At 42.7% G+C, this 22,916-nt stretch overlaps 1 protein-coding gene and 1 long non-coding RNA gene across 5 annotated transcripts in view; one reads left to right on the top strand and one right to left on the bottom strand.

The window, feature by feature from the left end:
- Positions 1-22,916, top strand: part of SHISA9 (shisa family member 9) — a 381,349-nt gene that overhangs the window by 49,140 nt on the left and 309,293 nt on the right. The gene's annotated exons all lie outside the window — the stretch shown is intronic.
- LOC129050919 (uncharacterized) lies at positions 841-10,132 on the bottom strand. 2 transcript variants are annotated; one of them, XR_010137719.1, is made up of 3 exons: positions 6,962-10,132; positions 5,501-5,553; positions 841-949 (listed from the first exon to the last, which is right to left on the bottom strand). It is a non-coding gene; the product is annotated as an uncharacterized LOC129050919 (long non-coding RNA). The 2 variants fall into 2 exon arrangements; XR_008514821.1 differs by having other exon boundaries at positions 875-949; positions 6,949-10,132.

Here is a 22,916-nt window from a genome sequence, read left to right as displayed (position 1 = left end):
GAAATGCATCTCAAAATCACAATGAGAAATCATTTCACCCCAGTTAAAATGGCTGTTATCAAAAGGGCAAAAAATAGCAGATGCTGGTGAGGATGTGGAGAAAAAGGAACTCTAGTGCACTGTTAGTGGGAATGTAAATTCGTACAGCTACTGTGGAAAACAGCATGGAGGTTCCTCAAAAAACGAAAAATAGATCTAACATATGACCTTTTAATTTTTTTTTTTTTTTTGAGATGGAGTGTCACTCTGTCGCCAGCCTGGAGTACAGTGGCATGATCTCGGCTCACTGCAACCTCCCTCTCCCGGGTTCAAGCGATTCTCCTGCCTCAGCCTCCTGAGTAGCTGGTATTATTAGCCACCACGGCTGGCTAAATTTTTTTTTTTTTTTGTATTTTTAGTAGAGATGGGGTTTTGCCATGTTGGCCAGGATGGTCTTGATCTCCTGACCTTGTGATCCGCCTGCCTCAGCCTCCCAAAGTGCTGGGATTACAGGCGTGAGCCACTGCGCCCGGCCCTTTTAATTATTTTTTTAAATGTGGCTACTTGAAAAGTTGAACTTACACCTGTAATCCCAGCACTTTGGGGGGCCGAGGCAGGTGGATCACTTGAGATCAGGAGGTCGAGACCAGCCTGGCCTACATGGTGAAACCCCATCTCTACTAAAATACAAAAATTAGCCCGGCGTGGTGGCAGGCACCTGTAATTCCAGCTACTTGGGAGACTGAGGCAGGAGAATTGCTTGAACCTGGGAGGTGGAGGTTGCAGTGAGCCAAGATCACACCACTGCACTCTAGCCTGGGCGGCAGAGCAAGACTTCTTCTCAAAAAAAAAAAAAAAAAAAAAGAGCAAAAAAAGAAAAGTTGAACTTACATGCCTGGCTCACGCTTGTGGCTCTCATTACATTTCCCTTGGGCAACATCACTGGGGAGTAGAAGTCGACACACTTTTTCTATAAAAGACCAGACTGTAAATATTGTTGACTTTGCAAGGTGTACAGTCTCTGTTGTAGTTACTCCACTCTGCAGTTGTAGAGGTGAAGCAGCCACAGGTAAAATATATAGAAATAGGCATGTCTGTGTTCCAATAAAACATTATTTGCAAAAACAGGTGTTGGGCTGAACTTGGCCCATGGACTGTACTTCACTGACCTCTGCTCTAAAAAAAAATCAGCTGTGAACTGTTAGCAGCCAGTACTCATATTGGCTGGGGATAGCGGTGGGGGAGGTGTACACCGGCCTGGTAAAAGGATCTGGGGGAGGAACCAACAGTGTGTCATCTATAGTTCAGTTTCTCTCCTGGTTAGAGAAGAATTCTTTTTCCAGTGATTCTCCCCCGCCTTCACCACTGACCTCTAGATACTTTGTCTTTAAAGAAAGAAGCTTTGTTAGGGGTTGGGGTGGAGCAGGGAACTTCACTTCAGGGAGCTTGGAGTATGAAACACTCCTGCATCAGAGGCTAAAGATGGGAGAAATATGCAGAAGGAGGAAAAACAAAACCAAACATTTATTTTCTTCTTACAATTGGAGGAGAGGAACATATGCATGTCAATATGGCATTTGAAGATGCTACTTGGTATTCTGCAGGTCTGTGCAACTGGTCTACCCTGGAAGGCAGAGGCAGTATCTTAGGGACTTAAATGATTTTTTTTTTTTAAATAACACATCCCCTCAGCTTTTGCTAATGCAAACATAAACATGGAATTTTTCAATTGAGAGCAATTAACATATAATGCCTTAGGCCAGGAGCTAATTAATACAAAATCTTGGGGAAACAGCAGCACTGCAGCTCATGCTTTCCCAAGGTGGAGTTGCTTCATCAAAATGATTCCTGGTCTCCAGAGAACTTTCCATGACCTGTTTAAGCTGGAATTGGATGTCTCCACTGGGCCTGTGCATCTCCTCTGGCAGCCCTGTGGCACTGTCCCTCCTCATAAATGTGGAGGATCTCCCAGAGGGCCCTTCAGCTGCTGTGTGGTTGAGTCTTCCCCAGTTTTTATCCATTGATATATTGGGATAATCTCCTCTGTCTTCAGTGTCCTCCTGTTAGAATCCTTTTGTTCCTTGAAGTCAGAATTGACATCATCTGATGTGGTTTGGCTCTGTGTCCCCATTCAAATCTCATCTTGAATTGTAATCCGAACTGTAATCCCCATGTGTCAAGGGAGGGACCTGGTGGGAGGTGATTGGATCATGGGGGTGGTTTCCTCTATGCTGTTTTAGTGATATGAGTGAGTTCTCACGGGATCTGATGGTTTTAAAAGTGGCACTTCCTCCTTCACTCTCTCTCCCTTCTGCTGCCATCGAATACATGCCTGGTTTCTCCTTCACATTCCCATGATTGTAAGTTTCCTGCAGCTTCCCCAGCCATGCAGAACTGTGAGTCAATTGACCCTCTTTTCTTCATTAATTACCCAGTCTCAGGTAGTAGCTTTATAGCAGTGTGAGAACGACTAATACATTGTCCTCCTTTCTGCCCCCTCTTCCTTTCACAAATGTTTATTGAACACCTACTATGTACTGAGTCTGTTTTAGGCACTGTGTATGAGGCAGGCACAGCCCCTGACTTACATGCTAATGGGGAAGACTAATAACTAATATGTAAATAAATAGTAAAGTATGCAACTTCAGGAAGTTAAGGGCTGTGAAAAAATAAAGAAGGACAAAGGAATAGAAGGTGATGTGTGTGGGATGTCTCTTCTAGATAGAGTGGTCAGGGGACATCTCTTTGAGGAGGTGGCCCTTGAGAGGAAGCTTAAAAAAAAGTAAAAAAAAAAAAAAAAGAAAGAAAAACAAACCCCCCCCCCCCCAAAACAATAACAACAACAAAAAACAGCCAAAGCTTATATAGGCCAAAGCTCAAATAGTGCCTACTCTGTGCTAGGCATTGTTTGGAGTGCTTTGCAGACATTGACTGAGTATTCTTCATGACAGTGCAATGTGGAACTATGATGAGCCCATTTGGTAGATGAGAACCTGACGCACAGAAAGATGAGGCTATTGGCCAAAGGATGCCTTGTTCATCAGTGCTAGGATGGACTTTGAACCCAGACACCTAACTCCAAGCGCTCTTAACCAACAGAAGGCATAGGACATTGATTGATTGAATATTTGATTCATTGATTTATTGTAATCTCTCATTCCTAGAGGACCTAATGAGCATCAAGTAGGCATAAATAAGACCTATTACTCTCTTACTGCCTACAGGTAGAGACAGCCTTGGGGCTCAGGCTTGCTGAGAAATGTTGGATAAGATATTGTGTCAGTCTGAGACAGTGGGGGAATGTATTAATTCATTCTCACACTGCTATAAAGATTCTACCTGAGACTGGGTAGTTTATAAAGAAAGGAGGTTTAATTGACTCACAGTTTCACATGGCTTGGGAGGCCTCAGGAAACTTACAATCGTGTTGGAAGGCAAAGGGGAAGCAATCACCTTCTTCATAAGGTGGCAGGAGAGAAAGACCGAGCTAGGAAGTGCCACACTTTAAAACCATTAGCTCTTGTGAGAACTCACTCACTGTCATGAGAACAGCATGGGGGAAACTGCCCCTAAGATCCAGTCACCTCCAACCGGGTCCCTCCCTCGACCTGTGGAGATTACAATTTGAGATGAGATTTGGGTGGAGACACAGAGTCAAACCATATCAAGGAATTAACAGCCAAGTCCACTCAGCAGAAGTGGCGAGATGATTTAAGACTTGAAGGACGAGTTTGCAGGAAGGCAATGTTGGACTGAAGATGTGGAAAATGAGGAAATAGGCCTCAGGAAGGGCATGGCTGAGCAGCAGGAATAGCCTGTGCAAAGGCATAGAGATGTGGTGTGCCCAGGGAAGTAGAAGTGTCTAAACATGGCATAGGGAGCACGTGGGCAAATAACAATTTATGAAACAGCAAATGTGGGCAGAATTTAGACAGAAACATGGGCATACAGAACTCAGATTTTATCTTGAGGGCCATGGGGAACCATTGAATGACTTTAAATAAAGGGTGATATGTTTGGATTTGTGTGGTTGGAAGATTATATGGGGACTCAAGTGCGTGTGGTTGGAAGATTACATGGGGAACAGTGTGTGTGTGGAGGGTTTGATGGAGGACAGGTTATTCCCTCAGTGCCTCTTGACACCTTCCACATGGCCTAGTAGAAATAGAACTTTTTCCTTGATTCTTAGACATTTTAATGAATAATAATGGCAGCTAATTCTTAGGAACATATTAAGGGCTAAATAGATTTTATGCTATTTTATATTTTTACCTTATTTAATCCTAAAATATATTCTGTGGAATAAATACTACTATCATTTTTGTTTTACAGATGAGGAAGCAGTTGTAGAGGGTACGTGGCACATCTTGAGTTACACAGCCATTAACCAGTGAAACAGGGATTGCAGCCTGGGGATCCTAATTCCAAAGGCCACAGTATTAAGCACTATGCTATTATCACTCATCTTTTCATGTGCACATGTGTTATTTCCATGTCCAGAGGGCACAGCATGCATAAATGCATTTATTGGGCATCTACTATGCACTCGGTATGTGATGGACAGTTCCACACAATATTATTTGTGTTATTTCCTCACAATAGCCTGGTGCAGGATTATCTCCTTTTAATAGATGAGAAAACTGAAGCCAGGAGGTGTGCATTGCTGTGTTTTTTTTTTTCTCCTGTCTAGTGTTTCCATTGGTTTCTCCCTGAGAGTTTTGTAAGCCTCCTTCTACATCTTTAACTACTTTTATTTCCTGTGGGATTGTCTCTGCTGTCCCTGACAAAGGCTCTAGACAATGGGCATGTCAGGATTGGCTGGATTCCACCAATTCCCAGACACAAGTATTTTTTTCTCCTCCATAGTTTGGTTCACTTAATGGCCATTGCTTCCTTATTTTCTTGCCAAGTGACCCGTCCAACCAACGGCCTTCTCTCCAGGCTGGTTGGTGATCAACACACCCTAGAGAATAACCAGCACATTCAGTCTCTGGGCTGATGTGCCTCTGAGTGTGTTTCCCACTGGGGTAGAGTGGAAGGGTTGCACTCCTAGAGACAAACTCATGTCCCAAAGACCTTGAGTTTGCTTTTTCTCAAGGTTCCATGACTTATTTATTTATCATAGGCAAAAAAAAAATGTGAGCATGGTACTGGTACAAAAATAGATACACAGATCAATAGAACAAATAGAGAACCCAGAAATAAAGCCACATAGCTACAGTCAACTTATCTTCAACAAAGTAAAAAAAAAACCAATGGGGAAAGGACAGCCTTTTAAATAAATGGTACTGGGAGAATTGGCTAGCCATATGCAGAAAAATAAAACTGACATCTAAACTCTCACCATATGCAAAAATTAACTCAAGATGAATTAAGGACTTAAATGTAAGACCTGGAACTATAAAAATCCTAGAAGAAAACCTAGGGAAAACTCTTCTGGACATTAGCCTAAGTGAATAATTGATGATGAAGACCCAAAAAGCCAATGCAACAAAACCAAAAATAGAGAAATGAGACTTACTTTAATTAAAAAGCTTCTGCACAGCAAAATAATCAACGGAGTACACAGACAACCTACAGAATGGGAGAAAATATTTGTAAATTGTGCCTCCGACAAAAGAGTAATATCGAGAATCTACAAGTAACTAAAATAACTCAACAAGAAACAAACAAACAACCCCATTAAAAACTGGGCAAAGGGCATGACAGATATTTCTCAAAAGAAGAAATACAAGTGGCCAATAAGCATTAATCATTAGAGAAATGTGAATTAAAGCCACACTGAGCTATGCCTTACACCTGTCAGAATGGCTATTATTAAAAAATCAGAAAACAACAGATGTTGGCATGGATGTGGAGAAAAGGGAATGTTTATACACTGTTGGTGAGAATGTAAATTAGTTTAACCCTTATGAAAAACAGTATAGAGGTATCTCAAAGAACTAAAAATAGAACTACCATTTGACCCAGCAAGAACACTACTCTGTATTTGTCTGAAAGGAAAGAAATCATTATATACAAAGTACATCTGCATTCATATTTATTTCAGCACTACTCATAATAGCAATCAAGGAACCAACCTAAGTGTCCATTAATGGTTGATTGGATAAAGAAAATATGGTATGTATACACTGTGGACTGCTATGCAGCCATGAAAAGAATGAAATCATGTCCTTTGCAGCAACATGGATGCAGCTGGAGGCCATTATCCCAAGTGAATTAACTCAGAAACGGAAAATCAAATATGTTCTCACTTGTAAGTGGGAGGTAAACAATGGGTAGACATGGTCATAAAGATGGCAATAATAGACACTGGGGACTCCAAAAGCGGGGGAGAATGGGAGGGAGCTGAGCTTTGAAAAATTACCTATTGGGTAAAGTGTTCAGTATTTGGGTGATGGGTACACTAGAAGCCCAATCTCCACCATTACACAAAATACCTATATACCCCCCAAATCTAAAGTTAAAAAATGTGTATTTGTGCATTATTTTTCAGTTATAGATATATATGAAATCTAGATAAAGTTATAGATATATGTTTATTAACAATAATGTATATATATTCATCACCAAACATTTAGAATGTTTAGATAAACTGAAAGAAGGAATGAAAAATAACCTTTACTCTTATCACCTACAGATAAACACGGGTAACATTTTGGAGAGTATTCATCTACTCTCTTCTCCCCTCTTCCCTCCCTCCCTCTCCCTTACAAAATGAAATCATATTGTATTAATAAATGCTGTTTTGTCATTGGTGACTCCCTTTCACAGCTCAGCAGAGGCACCTTGACATTCTTCAGCAATGTCTTTCAAACTTCTTTTAGCCTCTTTTGAACCCTTTCTACAAGCATAGGGCTTGGAAATATAATTTATAACTGATTTTCTTAGTCTGCTTGGGCTGTGTCTTCATCAGTTCAGGCTGCCATAATAAAATACCATAGAGTGGGTGGCTTATAAACAACAGACATTTGTTTCTCACGATTCTGGAGGCTGGAAGTCTGAGATCAGGGTGCCAGCGTGGTTGGGTTCTGGTGAGTGTCCTCTTCTGGGCTGCAGACTGCTGACTTCTCTGTGTCCTCACATGGCAGGGAGCAGAGAGGGAAGTAACCTTTACCAGAACTCTTATAAGGACTCTAATCCCATTCACAAATGCTTCACACCTTTATGACATCATCTAATCCTAATTACCTCCCAAAGGCACCATGTTGCAATAGGATCACATTGAGGGGTAGGATTTCAACATATGAATTTGGGGGGAGGTACATAAACATTCAGTCTATAACAGGCTTCTGTAACAAAATACTATAGACTAAGAGGGTTAAACAACAAGCATATTTGTTTTTTCTTCTCACAGTTCTTGAGGCTGGAAGTCCAAGATCAAGGTGCTGGGTTTGAATTTCCTAGTGAGAGCTCTCTTCCTGGCTTGCAGATGGCCAACTTCTCGCTGTGTCCTTATATGATCCAGAGACAGAGAGAGCTCTGGTCTCTTTCTCTTTTTGTAAAGACACTAATACCAGCAAGGGGGCTCGACACTCAAGACCTTATTTAAGCCTAGTGACCTCCCCAAGGCTCCACCTCCAAATACCATCGCAATGGGGATGAGGGCTTCGATATATGAATTTGGTGGTGCCCATTCAGTTCATAACACAGATAAAAGCAGTTTAATTGGTTGAAGCAGAAGTAGAGGAAACAAAATGCTGTCTAGTTGCTAAATTCTTTTGCCCAAATGGGCCCTGACATCACTTCTGTGAATCTCCTGTAGGCTTCCAAGGAGCATTGTTTGCAAAACCATTATTATCTAACAATATCTTAAAGGTAGTGCGGTATTCCATTGCATGGATGTACACCATGGATTTATCTAGTTTCTACTGTTGGACATCTAGGTTGCTTTCCATTTTTCATCATTATAAACAAAATTCTAATGGACATCCTTGTACTTCCAACCTTGTGTGCACCTGTGACAGTTTCTCTCAGATAAAGTCTTATAAGTAAAAATCTCTTTTGATTCCTGGCTTGTGGAAATTTCCCCCTGAAGCCCAAATCTCTGCTTTGGCATGCCAGGAGGAAATTTGCCCAGAGTGTGGGCCTCAGTTCAGAGTGGGTATGTGCTGGACACAATATGTCTTCATAATAGATGGCCTGGTGTTGGACTGCTGAGTCATGCTCTGTTGTCAGGACAGCAACAGACTTTCCCCTGGGTCTGGGCTGGCAAGACTGGTGCTTATGATGCTGTCTTATACTTGCAATAGGCTTTTACAGTTTTCAAAGCCCTTTTCATCTGTTGTTCCACAGTCACTACACGAGGTCAGTTGGGAAGAGATGAATGTATCTTTAAAAGCATACTGAAGTTCAAAGAGGTTAGATGACTTTCCTAAAATTATGTATCTAGTAAATGGCAGTACTCTGTACTAGTCAGCTATTATGGCAATAATGCTGCATAACAAATACTCCGCCCACCCCCAGGTCTCAGCACATTACATCAACAAACAGTATTTTTCTTTCTCCCATGAGAGTTGGGTCTGAGGGTTGGCCATGATTTAGCTGATCCCAGCTGGGCCAGTGTGGCTGGCATAGGGGGCAACGGGTATGATGACACAAGACAATGTCAGAAAGGAAGCCTTGGGCAAGACCTTAAAGGCCATGGTGCAGAGTTGGAATCTTACATTGCAATGAGAAACCATTGGAGGATTTTCCATAGAGGAGTGACATGACCTGATTTGTGTTTTAAGAGCCTGTTTGGATTTGTTTGTTCAATGCTGTATTTTCTGTGCCTGGTTCATCATAGATGCTCCATAAATATTTTATTGGATTAATAATGAACCTGATTCCAAAAAAAGCAATGGAATGCAAGACTAGAGGCATTGGATATACGTCCATCCTGTGCAGGGTGCTGGTTAAGCTGGTTAGCTTCAGTGGGAAAGATCCATTAGCTAATTTGTTAATTCATTTCACTCACTGAGAAAACATTTGCTAGGTGCTTCCTCTGGGGTATCCATATCAGCAGAGGAAAGGCTAGGGAAGGCTATGACTTTGCAAACTCTGTAGAAACCTCTGATGGAATCACCCCTCTACTGTCCACTCTAGTCCTCTTTCGAGGAAAAGAAAAAACTCAGGGCAGCTGGAGAAAAAACAGAGCTCAGACTCGAGAAAAAACAGAGCTCAGACTTGAGACACAGGCTTGCCTCTATATGGGTCAAACAACAAGGGCGGAGGGAGATAACCATTGTTAGAACTTGAACCTCCTTAACTCATCATTTCATTCAGCTCCATTGTGTAGAAGGGTAAACTGAGGCCCCTAGGGTGGGGGTTGAACTGCCTTGCTCGAGATGACCCAGCAGATGAGTGGCAGAGCCAAGTAGAGCCCAGACCTTCAACCTTCTATTCCTGGAGCTCTTAGCACAGCTCTGCCCTGCTGCCCTCACCTTTCAGCCAACAGTTTCCACACTCTACATATGAGTTTGGGGGAGGAACATAATACTGTTTATTTTGAATTAAAATGCTTTTTAAAAAATTAAAAACCAGCCACATAAAGATAGTTTACATTTAAAATTAGATGTTAAAGTGCAAAGGTTTCCTTCAGGAATAGGAATTATGTCTTCTAATTATATAGTATTTGGAACTACACATTTCCTTTGAAGAAATGCCTTATAAATAGGTCAAAACAGCCTTCACGTTTCTTATGTGTTTACTTGCGTGGTGTGCTCATTTGGCGTTTGGCCCTGATATCATGCAGCTTTGAACCCTGGTTACATTTTCTTGTGTAAAGGAATTATCTCCAGTTAGACTGCAAACAAGATTTTCCTACTTGTCATTCTTTTTCCCTCCGTCACAATGTCTAGTGTAGTGCCAGGTACAGGCAATTTGCTAATATCCATTTAAAAAATTATTTTATTGTTTTTTTTTTAAGTTCCAGGGTACATGTGCAGGATGCGCAGGTTTGTTATATAGGTAAATATGTGCCATTGTCAAAGATTTAGAACTGGAAATACGATTTGACCCAGCAATCCCATTACTGGGTATTTACTCAAAGGAATAGAAATCATCCTATTCTAAAGATACGTGCACGCATATGTTCATTGCAGCAATATTCACAATAGCAAAGACATGGAATCAACCCAAATGCCCATCAATGATAGAGTAGATAAAGAAAATGTGGTACATATACACCATGGAATACTATGCAGCCGTAAAAGGGAATGAGATCATGTCCTTTGCAGGGACATGGACGGAGCTGGAAGTCATTATCCTCAGCAAACTAACTCAGGAACAGAAAACCACACATCACGTGTTCTCCCTTATAAGTGGGAGCTAATATCCATTCTAATTTCCTTTTCATCCCCTCCCCTCACCTGTCCTCCCTTCTCTTTCACTTCTGTCCTCTTCCCTCCTCTCCAACCCTCTCTCTCCCTCTCATCCTTCTTCCCTCTCTCAGCCCTCTTTTCCTTTCCTTCCAGGAACATTTCGGTAATGTGCCAAGCACTTTATAGGCTTTGGGGACTCAGTGATGAATTAAAGTGAACACGTTTCCTGCTGTCACAAGGCTTTGAGTCTATTTTGGGAGTGGTGAGGGGCAGGCAATAAACAGCTAGCAGTGCAATCATTTGTGTAATTATGTCTGTAACATGTGGAGGGGGATGATGACAGAAGAGTGTGGAATGGGGGAATTTGGTCAGGGGTCAGGGGACTTTTTCCTGGGGAATCGAGGCTTTAGTTGAGACCTTCCAGCTGAAGGAAGGGGGACAGTGGCATAGCAACCTAGGCAGAGGGAACTGCACGGTGCAGGGACAACCTTGAGTGGGGAGTGGCCTAGGGCTTTGGAGGGATGGACAGGAGGCCAGAATCGTGGGAGCAGAGGTAGCGGAGTGGAACGTGGAGAGGTAAACACACACATCACACAAGGTCTCAGATGCCACGAGGAAGATTCTGGTGTTTTTCTTGAGAGCAATGGAGATCCATGGAAGGAATTTGAGCCAGAGAATAACACAGTCAGAATTCCATTTCTGGAAGGCCACTTGAGGCCAGAAGTGGAGGTGGTTCCATCAACAGGGAGTGGATTAAATAAACCATGTTACCTCCTCACAATGGCACGCTCTGCAGATGTAACAAAGAAAAAGGATGTCTCTGTATCCCGATGTGGAAAGGTCCCCAGAGCACCCCGGCCAAAACTGAGGAAGAGAACAGAGTTTTTCAGCTGAAGAGAGAAGAGGGAAGAAGGAGAAAGAAGGAGAACAGTGACCGCATCATGTATTACAAAACGTTAGTGAACACAGAGCCCATTCCCCTGCCAAAAGCAACCTATAAATCAGCCCCAGAAGGCACAGGAGTTCAGTGCACTAGAAATTTCCCTCCAATCAGCTCTCTCCTGTGAACAGCGAGTTCCTTGCAACAAGTCAGGTTTCAGCTGAGCCCTGCAGATTGGGTGGCTGTCGGGTGTGATCACACACACCTGCTACAGCTGGCCTTTCTCTGCCAGGGAGTCACACCTTCCAGTCTTCCAGCATGACTGAGACTGAGAACCAAGTGGCCAGAACCTCGGGCCTGGTAAGAGTAATTAAAATGGGATCAGTGGTCTGTCCCTGTGGTGACATCAACATCAGAGCTCCCAGCACGGAGGTCTCTGGCATGGCTGGACTTACTTGCTGAGGACTGGTGCTTGGCCCGTCTTGCTTGCACTGGCCTGGCTTACTCTAGCTGATCGGAAGGCACTGCTCTCCACTGCCTGGCCATCATGTGCTGGTGCTGTCTGTTGTCATTTCATACACATGATCTCAAATTCTCAAGACAACAGCCCTAGGAGGCAGGAAGGGGAAACTGAGGCTCAGAGTGGCTCAAGGACTTGCACACAGACAGTGAGAGAGCCAGAGTCAGGGTTGACCCCAGGCCTTCAGGCTGCTGTCATTCTGGGTTTTCTGAGCTTCCTCACCATTATTTCCCAGTTCCCCAGTTGCATGAATGATAGTTGCCAGGTTCACTTGTGTTATGGACTGAATGTTTGGGTCTTCCTGCAAATTCATATGTCGGAACCCTAACCCCCGATATGCTGATATTTAGAGGGGCCCTGGGAGATAATTAGAGTTAGATTAGAATATCACGAGGGTGGAGCTCCCATGAGGGAATTAGTGCCCCTATAAGAAGAAAGAGAGAGCGCAGAGTTTTCTCCCTGTCTGCCCCATTGGGACATAGTAAGAAGGCATCATCTGCAAAACAGGAAGGGAGCCCTCACCAGGAACCGAATCTGCTGCTGCCTTGATTTGGACTTCCCAGCCTCCAGAATTGTGAGAAATAAATGTCTGTTGTTTAAGCCAACTGATCGATGGTATTGTGTTATGGTGGCCCAAATGGACTAAGCATACATTCCCCCTCGCCACTTTGAATCACCCTGATTTTCATTTGGAAAGTTATATCCCCCTTCCTAGGTGCATCTTGTTGGGCCTGACCAGGGGTAGCTGTGTGACCACTTAGAGCTCTTCTTTCAGGGCCTGGCCTCTTCAGTAGATTCTTTTAGTCCAGTACCCTCCTTCCACTGGGGTGCTCAGGAAATACAGGGAGGGAGCACAATTTCTGTTGCCCCATCCTGATCCTACTGCCAAGCCCAGTCCTCCAGCCTTCAGGTCCACTCTGTTAGCAACCTGGGGTCCACACAATCACACCCCTTTCTGCTTAGGTTCGCCACAGTTGTTTCTGTTGCTTGCAGTCAGAGGTGCCTGAGGGAAGCAGGAGCCTGGGTGTAGGCACTTTAAGTGCCATTTGTTCTTAGTTGTCAGCTGACAGTTTGTTGTGAGATAATGTGTGCCTGTTGTGATGAGATGAGTGGGAACGGTGAGGACATGGAGTGCGTCTCTGCAGGACCCAGTACTGGGGGTGGAAGGAGATGTAAACAAGGTCATAGTCTGTGTCTCTTCCTTCAAGAAAAGCTGGGGGCTGGAGACCAAATGTGTATGCAACCTGGCCTTTGTCTTCAGGAGCTCCTAGTGTAGCAAGAGATGTGACACAGACGTAAATAACCATAACATCAGGGTGCTTGTCATAAAAGTATGAGGGAGACCATACGGCCAGCAGGGACTTGGAGAGAAAGATTGTTCAGTGTGTGGGATAATTAATAATAGTTGACATTCATCAAATCCTTATTATGTGCCAAGTGCCTTCCTAAATGTTTTATATACTTATGTCTTTTAATTTTCATCATAACCCTTGGAGGTAGCTACTATTAGTTCTCCCATTTTGTAAATGTGGAGACTGAGGCACAAAGGGGTTATATAACTGGCTTATGATTATAAGGCTAGGAAGGTGCCAGGTGGGATTTAAATACTTCCATCTCTGGCTCTCCAGTCTATGGTTTCACAAAGTATCATATGGGTGGAAGCTTTTGAGTCGAGTTATGAACGGCAGAAAATTTAGCCCCAAGTTAGCTTATGCTCACCTCAGGAAGAAGGCATTAAAGCAAGCATTTTTACATGTTTTGGATGTCATAGCTGAGGGAAAAACCATTCATGTAATCCCTTCCCTCTGGTCCTCACCGAGGGGGCTTCAGAAGCCCTTCAAGTCATAGCCTCATAATTAAGTAAATGAAAACCTTCCTGTGAACAAGGAATCTTCAAAGAGCTACTGCTTACAGACTAATAACACTGACAGATCATGGTTTTCATTAGAACAAATTGCTGCTGAAGTTGGGCCAGGCCCTAGGTCTGTTCTGAATATGTTAAGAATCAGTCCATTGCCAGATCCGGTCTAAGATGCTAAATTTGAAAAGGATTTAGAACCAAGATACAGATGGAGCTGATCTTGAAGGAAACAAGAATGTGTCCACTGTTTTCACACCTAGGGCTTTAGCACACAGCAGGCATTCAATAAATTATCCATTGCCTGACCAAATAAAAAAGGTCCCAAATTAATTCCATGGAGCACCACAGGTGTACAAACCACAGGGGTGATGGTGTGTCAATCAAAACATTGGACTTTCTGTTTTTTTTTCCAACAGAAACTCAAACTGACTTAAATAATAGAATTTATTAGCTACCTAACTAAAAAGTTCAAAGGTACAGTGGCCATCAGGAAAGGTTTGATCCAGCAATGTTAATGTCAGCAAGTTTTTCTTGCTTTTGTCTTGAGAGCTCAGCCCCTAGGAGATTTAAGACAGGATGTGTTTATACTACAGCCCTTTCTGAAGTCTGATGTTGTGGCTTGGTCAAGGGTAATATTTTACAGACACACAATCTGGCCCGAGACAGAAAGAATTCACCAGATTGCCACGACTTTTGTGGAGTACAGAGGAGCAGATCAACACAATTCAAGATCGTGACAGGGAATGTAGGGAATTCCTAGCTGTGTTAAACCTCAAAGAAGTTGCTTAACCCCTGAGATTCTTGTTTCCCTCCACAGTAAGCACGAGGGAAACATAATTTCTGTCTTGTTTATTTCTTGGGGTTGTCAAAAGACTCAATTGAGAGCATACTTCTATTATAATTCTGCATAAAAGAGCAATATAATTAGTGATCATGGGAATTAACTGATTATCGATGGTGGTGATTTATTCTAGTAGATGTTTAGGCTGATTCATTAGTTTATCCTTTTATATATCTCCATGCACATATGAATAAATGAATATCTATCTATATATATATACACACACACATACATATATATATCTCCTTCAGGAAAGGTTTGATCTAGCAATGTCACCAAGTTATTGTTTTTGTGTTGACATCTCAGCCTCCAGGAAATTTCAGAGATTGTTTGCTACATCATATTACATCAATATTACAGCCCTATTTGAAGTCTGAAACATGTATTTATGCATGTGTGTTTGAAATATATGAGGTATAATTAATATACCATAAAATTTCAGACTTTTAAGGTGTACAATTCAGTGGTTGTCCTTATATTCACAAAATTGTTCCACCATCACCACTGCCTAATTCCAGAGCACTTTCACCACCTCAGAAAGAAACACTGTATTTGTTGGCAGTCATTCCTCCTTACTCCTTTCTCCAGCCCTTGGCAACTACCGATCTCCTTTCTGTCTCTTTTATTGGGCACCTATCGTGTGGGAGGCACTCTACCAGTTCTGGAGATACAACTGTGAGACAATTCTCCCAACTGATTTGGAATCAGATGAACAAACCCTGAATTACTCAGGCAAAAAATTAATGGGCCTGGCTGGATTCCAACGTCACTTAGGAGGTGGCTGCTTTTTCAGGGAGAGACAATATAGAATGGAGTGTGGAGGGTCTGGGGTTTACTCCCCCTGCCACACCGTGGCAGCCACGTGGCCTTGGTGTTTTCAAGTTTGAGTACTGTCCTCTATAAAATGGCACCTCCCCTCTAGGGTTTTATCCTCATGAATATAAAATGAGATGATGTATGTAAAACATCAGTACCCAGCACATAGTCAGTGCTCAGTAAATAAGAACACTATTGTAATCAAAATGAATGACAAAAAGTGTTTTTCATTGAAAAAATAGCAAAGGGTGATAAGTGCTTATCTTAGGAATAGAAGAACAGGGGACATTTTCTTAACCTCATACTTCACTGCATTGAAACTGAGGTTTCTTGACCTTGGCTGTAGCATCATCTTGGACTGGATAATTCTCTGTTGTAGAAGGCTTCTTGTCTATTGCAGGATGTTTACTGGCATCTCTGGGCTGTATCCCTTGGATGCCATTAGCATTTCCCAAGTTGTAACAACCAAAATTGTCTCTAAACATTGCCAGATGTCCCCTAGAGGGCAAAATATTCCCTGGTTGGGCACCACTGGCTGAAACTGAATGTGTTCTGTGCTGGATACTTCACTTTCCTACATCTATGATTTTGCTCACCTAGGGGACATCTGCTTCTCTAATCTTACCCTTGGCCTTTAAGACCAAGCTCCAATGCTACCTCCTTCCTGGATCTTCCCTGATGAAAGAGTTTCCTCCCTTCTCAAATCCCTAAAGCACCTTATCTCTGCATCTTGTATGACAAGAAGGAGTGCCAACTATGTACCAGATATGTGCTTTCTTTCTTTATTGTAGAGACAGGGTCTCACCATGTTGCCCAGGCTGGTCTCAAACTCCTGGGATCAAGCAGTCTTCCTGCCTCAGCCTCCCAAAGTGTTGTGATTATAGGTGTGAGCCACTGTGCCCAGCAGTGCTTTATAATCATTATAACAATTCCACAAGGAAGGCATTCGTTATCCCCACTTGCAGATTAGGAAGCCAAGGTACAAAATATCCCTTTCTCTGGAGTGATCTGTATGCAAAACTTAGCCCCTTGGAAGACTGAGAAGGCCCTGTCTCATTCATTTCCAGCACAGTGCCTGGCACAGAGTAAGTGCTAAGAAAATTTTCTGAGTAAGTGAATGAAAAGAAAAAGAAGCCTCGGAGGAGGATATTCAGCATAGTTATCAAGACTTTGAACATGGGAAAGACTCAGATCTGTCCTGGGTGGTTCAATATTCATCTTCCTGTAGGATAATTAGCTGTCCAGACAATCTCTTGAAATCTTGCCTGATTCTAGCCATTCAACAGGTTTCCTGGGTGCCTCCTGGGTGCCAGGACTTGTGATGATCTCTGGAGAGGTCCAGAAATGAATAAGACATGGTCCTGTTCTAGAACTAGAAATACCATTTGACCCAGCCATCCCATTACTGGGTATATACCCAAAGAATTATAAATCATGCTGCTATAAAGACACATGCACACGTATGTTTATTGCGGCACTATTCACAATAGCAAAGACTTGGAACCAACCCAAATGTCCATCAATGATAGACTGGATTAAGAAAATGTGGCACATATATACCATGGAATACTATGCAGCCATAAAAAATGATGAGTTCATGTCGTTTGCAGGGACGTGGATGAAGCTGGAAGCCATCATTCTCAGCAAACTATGGCAAGGACAAAAAACCAAACACTGCATGTTCTCACTCATAGGTGGGAATTGAACAATGAGAACACATGGACACAGGAAGGGGAACATCACACACCGGGGCCTGTTGTGGGGTTGGGGGATGGGGGAGGGATAGCATTAGGAGATATACCTAATGCTAAATGACGAGTTAATGGGTGCAGCACACCAACATGGCACGTGTGTACATATGTAACAAACCTGCACGTTGTGCACATGTACCCTAAAACTTAAAGTATAATAATAATAATAAAAATAAATAAATAAATAAATATTATTATCCCTATTTTATAACCAGTGTTATGGACATCCAAGGACAATGTTGATTTTGTTAATAAATGGTGCATCAAATAAAAAAAAAAAGAAATACTCTGGAGATTGAAGATGCCTATGAGCTCCAAAGCAGCGATTCCTCTCCTAAGTGTAGCTCCTAAAGAAATTGTTGATCCTGGGCACAGAGAGACATGCAAATAACAGTTATTGCAATGTTGCTGGTGATAGTGGAAAAGTTGGAAACAACCTAAATCAGTGATTCTCAAACTTGTCTGCATATTAGAATCACCAGGAGATCTTTAAAAAATTCCAGAGCTAAGCCAGGCATGCTGGGTCATGCCTGTAATCCCAGCACTTTGGGAGGCTGAGGCAGGTAGATCACCTTAGGTCAGGAGTTCAAGACCAGCCTGGCCAACATGGTGAAACCTCATCTCTACTAAAAATACAAAAATTAGCCGGACGTGGTGGCACATGCTTGTTATCCCAGTTACTTGGGAGGCTGAGGCAGGAGGATCAGTTGAATCCCAGAGGCAGAGTTCACAGTGACCTGAGGTGGCACCACTGCACTCCAGCCTGGGTGACAGAGCAAGGCTCCATCTCAAAAAAAAAAAAAAAAAAAAAAAAAAATCCAGAGCTCCGGCTACATATATCCCATATCAGATAAATCACAGTCTCAGGGCTGGGACACAGTTGTCACTATGTTTTGAAGATCCTGGGTAATTCCAATGCGTAGACTAGTATGAGAACCACTGACCTAAATATCCATTATAAGGTGAGTGAATAAATAAATTATGGTCTACGTATATGATGAATTACCTTGCAGTAATTACAAAGAATGAACTATACCAAAAGACACGGACAAGAATGTTTATAGCAGCACTATTCATAATAGCCCCACACTGGAAACACCTAAAATATCCATCAATGGCTGAATGAATAAATAAATTGCATTGTAATCGTAAAATGAAATATCATACATTTTTGAGAATGAACAGCTACAACTGTATGTGTGAATCTCGCAAATATGCCGTTGAGTGAGAGAAGCCAGGCACAAAGGTGTACAGACTGTGTGTGGTTCTGTTTATGGAAAGTTCTGGAGAAGGTCACCTGCAAACTTTCCTGTAAAGAGCTCAGTAGTAAATATTTTAGGCTTGTGAGTGATATGGGGTGTCTGTTGCTACCCAACTCTGCCACTGTGGTGCAAAACCAGCCATAGATGATATATGTAAATGAGTGAGTGTGGCTGTGTTCCAATAGAATTTTATTTATAAAAATGGGAGGTGCAGTCTGGGCATGGTGGCTCACACCTGTAATCCCAACAATTTGGGAGGCCGAGGCTGAGGTCAGGAGTTCGAGACCAGCCTGGCCAACATGGTGAAACCCCGTCTCTACTAAAAATACAAAAAAATTAGCTGAATGTGGTGGTGCACACCTGTAGTCCCAGCTACTTGGGAGGCTGAGGCTGGAGAATCGCTTGAACCTAGGGGGCAAAGGTTACAGTGAGCTGAGATCCTGCCACTGCTCTCCATCCTGGGTGACAGAGCAAGACTCCATCTCAGAAGAAAAAAAAAAAAGGAAAAAAAAGGGAGGTGCACACAATTCAGCCCACAGTTTGTAGTTTGCTAATCTCTATTCTGGAGCAAACACCATTTACCTACAGTGAACCTGCCATGGAATTTGTCACCCTGGGTGGAGGATGGTTAATGTAAAAAAAACCACAAGAGAGCTCCTGGGATTTGGGAGATGATTTTTTTTTTTTTTTTTTCTGTCTGGGTGCTGATTATGCTATAGTGCTCACTTGGTGGAAATTCATCACTCCTTGCACTTATAAAGTGTACACTCTTCTGTAAGTGTTGTTCTCCAGGCGGGGTGCAGTGGCTCACACCTGTAATCCCAGCACTTTGAGAGGCCTAGGCGGGTGGATTCCCTGAGGCCAGGAGTTCGAGACCAGCCCTGGGCAACATGGTGAAACTCTGTCTCTACTAAAAAAACAGAAAAATTAGCTGGGAGTAGTGGTGCATGCCTGTAGTCCCAGCTACTCAGGAGGCTGAGGCGGGAGAATTGCTTGAACCCGGGAGGCGGAGGCTGCAGTGAGCTGAGATCGTGCCATTGCACTCTAGCCTGGGAGACAGAGCCAGACTCTATCCCCACCCCCTCCCTGCCAAAAAAAATGTTCTTCAGTGTGAAGTGTACACTGGAAACAGAAAACAAATAAATGAATGAGCTGAAACTGTATGCATTAAATCAGTGCGCAAAAAAGTAAGTTTTTGGAAGCTATATTCAAAATGTAGAATGTGCAGAACAATATAGTAAACTGTTTAGGGACCATGCCACAGATGTAAAAGATATGCAGGGAAAAAATAATCACTACATTCAGAATGGCGAATACCTTGAGAAAAATGAGATGGGGAGAGGCAACAGGGGCTTCATGGATAGTCCTAATTTTTTTATTTCTTGAACTGAATTGTGAATAAATGGGCTTTATTATGTTATCCTTTATTTCCCTTTATGTATTTAAATATTAAATAATAATAAGTAAAAAGAATAATAGATACTATCCTTATTTTTAAGGAGTATATATATTTTTTTCAATGACAGATTTAGGGGGCACAAGTGCTGATTTGTTACATGGATGTATTGTGTAGTGGTAAAGTATGGGCTGGAAAAACTGGAATGCCATATGCAGAAGAATGAAAGTGGACTCCTATCTCTCACTAGGGGTATATATACATATATATATATATATATATATATATATTTTTTTTTTTTTTTTTTTTTTTTTTGAGATGGAGTCTCACTCTGTTGCCCAGGCTGGACTGCAGTGGTGCAATCTCGGCTCGCTGCAACCTCTGCCTCCCAGGTTCAAATGATTCTCCTGCCTCAGCCTCCCAAGTAGCTGGAACTACAGGCACACACCACCACACGGGCTATTTTTTTTTTTTTTTTTTTGTATTTTTACTACAGACGGGGTTTCACCGTGTTGGCCAGGCTGGTCTCAAACTCCTGACCTCAGGTGATCCACCTGCCTCAGCCTCCCAGAGTGCTGGGATTACAGGCATGAGCCACTGTGCCTGGCCAGGACATATGTTTTAAAGTGGGTTCAGAAGAATGTGAGCCCATGAGGCAGGGATTTTTATCTATTTCATTCACTTACTGTATTTGTCTGCAGTGCCTCGAACAGGGTCTGATACATGGGAGGCACTCGCAAAGTATTTGTTGAATGAATGAATGAAACAGCACATGGACAGTTAGAGATTGACTGAAGAATACAGTTTGGTAGTGCTGAGGGAATTTGGAGAGGAGAAGAACCAGGAAATCTCGAAAGACACCCACCTGGGATCTTGGCAGGAAGCTAGGCATTGCTGTCTCTCTTTTAGCTGTCTGCACAGGTACTACTTTCCAGCCTAAATGGCAAGACTAAAACTTCGGGGCAAATATTTAAAAGGTGACACCTGCTGCCCTTATCACCCCTCCACATCAGGACTCTGTGCAGCTAAGGCTGTTGAGGACTTCTCAGTTTGCCTGTTTCCTAGGGCTGTCTAGTAAATCCTGAAGCCTTTGCCAGTAGCCAGGAAGCTGAGATCACCTCGGAGCACAGATGGGGAAGGAGGTTATGGGGGAGACAGAGACTGTGCCCAGCTGGGTTGGAGAGGCAGGCAGAAACCCTCTTGTCTCTTGGCTGGCTGCCCAGTCTTGAATGGGAGAAAGGTCTTCCCACGAAGGATGAGTCAGCCACTGAAGCTTGGGAGAGGATGGGGTGGGGAACTGTGACCTAATTTGCTGCATAACTGGGGAGGCAAGCCTCCTCCCTGTGCTCTGGGGATGCTGTTGTTTAAACACTTTATAAATCTCCCTACTCACCCCATGCTGTTGTGTGGATCATCTCTCTTTAGGAGCAGGGGCTGTAGGAGCCACACATCATACCAGATCAATTTTATGACTGCCATTATTATGAATGCCATCATCATTGTTGTAGGGGTGGATCTTTGGTGCAATTCATCAAAGCAGCCAAAGTAAGGAAAATCCTGCAGAAATGAGGAAAGCTAATATAATAAAGACCTTCCTAGCTCCTTTCCAGATCAGTGTTTAGCTCAATTTTGGTGGTACCCAGGGTTATTCCTTTTAGCTTTCTCTTTAGAGAACTGTCCTATAGATTCCGGTCGGTCTTTGCATTGTAGTCTAATTAGTCCACAAAAATTTCTCTTGCATGTTTAATCTATGCCAGACACAATTCTAGACATTGGGGATATGGTTGTAAGTAAATTAGGCAAAATCTCTGCTCTCTTGGAGTTTGTGTGTGTGTGTGTGTGTGTGTGTTGAGAGAGGCAAGTGGAAGAAAAATGTAAATAAAAATAAATAATGATAAATAAGGTAAATAAAAATAAATTACGATCATTTCCAATGGTTGTAAGCACTCACATTTAAAGGGTAGTGGCATATATTAGTAAGAGTGATCAGGGAAGGCTCTCTGGAAAGAATATTTTAATTAAAAACAGAAAGATAAGAGGAAGCAGAAGAGCAGAATGTAAGAGTATTCCAGCCAAGAAGCACCAACAGGTGCAGAGGTCCCAAGGTAGAAACAAAGTCTGGCAAGTCCTGAAACCAAATGAGTGGCCACTGTGGGTTGCGTCATCTTCCCCACCCACACTTCTGTATATCACTAAGTAAGCAAGGATGAGAGTGATATATAATGAGGTGAGGGACGTTGGAAGGATGAATCATACAGAATCTTTTAGACTCCAGCAAGGAGTTTAGACTTTCTTCTAAGTCAGCACTGTCCAAATCAACTTCTCATGAAGGCGGAAATACTCCATGTCTGTTCTATTCAATATGGCAGTCACTAATCTTATGTGACTATTGGACCATTGACATGTGGGTAATGCAACTGAGAAACTGAATTCTTAATTTTATTTAATTTTAACTAATTCAGAGCTAAATTTGAATAGCTGCATGTAGCTATTGGCTACCATATTGGATAATGCAATTACGAGTGACCAAGGAAATAGTGAGGGTCTTGGTGCAGTGGATGGTAAGATTGGGTAATGCTTTTTTAAAGAATGGATTTTGTGGCTGGGTGCAGTGGCTCACTCCTGTAATCCCAGCATTTTGGGAGGCCGAGGCGGGAGGATCACTTGAGGTCATGAGTTCAAGACCAGCCTGGCCAACATGGTGAAACCCCGTAGCTACTAAAAATGCAAAAATTAGCCAGGCGTGGTGGTGGGTGCCTATAATCCCAGCTACTTGGGAGACTGAGGCAGGAGAATCGCTTGAACCCGGGAGGCGGAGGTTGCAGTGAGCCAAGATCATGCCATTGTACTCTAGCCTGGACAACAGAGCAAGATTCCATTTCACACACACAAAAAGAATAGATTTTGTTAGCAAGAATAAAAGCAGGGACTCATGAAGGATCCTATTCACTTTCCCTGAAGAGCCTGGCAGCTGAATCCCATATTCACAGAAAGTCTTCCTTTTGCCCTTCTTTTCCTTTTCAAATACCAACAGGTTTCCTGGAATGATATGGGATCAGGAGGGCCCTCTAGACTGAGCTGATTCTTCAGGGAAATAGAAAGTCAAGAAACATGTGCCTGTTGTTTCACTGAAGAGTTCAATTCTAGTGGTGCTTGGGAAGTGATTCCTAACTCCCATAAAGATATAGGCTACAGGCCACACTAGTTAATTCCATTTGGGCAGTCACTGGATGAGTGAAGCATTTTGACTTCAGAGCAGAGATTTGGCAGACAACTGGGAAGGATCAGACTAATTCATCCCATCAC

Source organism: Pongo abelii, chromosome 18 (assembly GCF_028885655.2).
Source record: "Pongo abelii isolate AG06213 chromosome 18, NHGRI_mPonAbe1-v2.0_pri, whole genome shotgun sequence".
NCBI classification, from domain to species: Eukaryota; Metazoa; Chordata; class Mammalia; order Primates; family Hominidae; genus Pongo; species Pongo abelii.
Note: the sequence above shows the minus strand (reverse complement) of the source record. Positions and strands in the feature narration are given on the sequence as shown.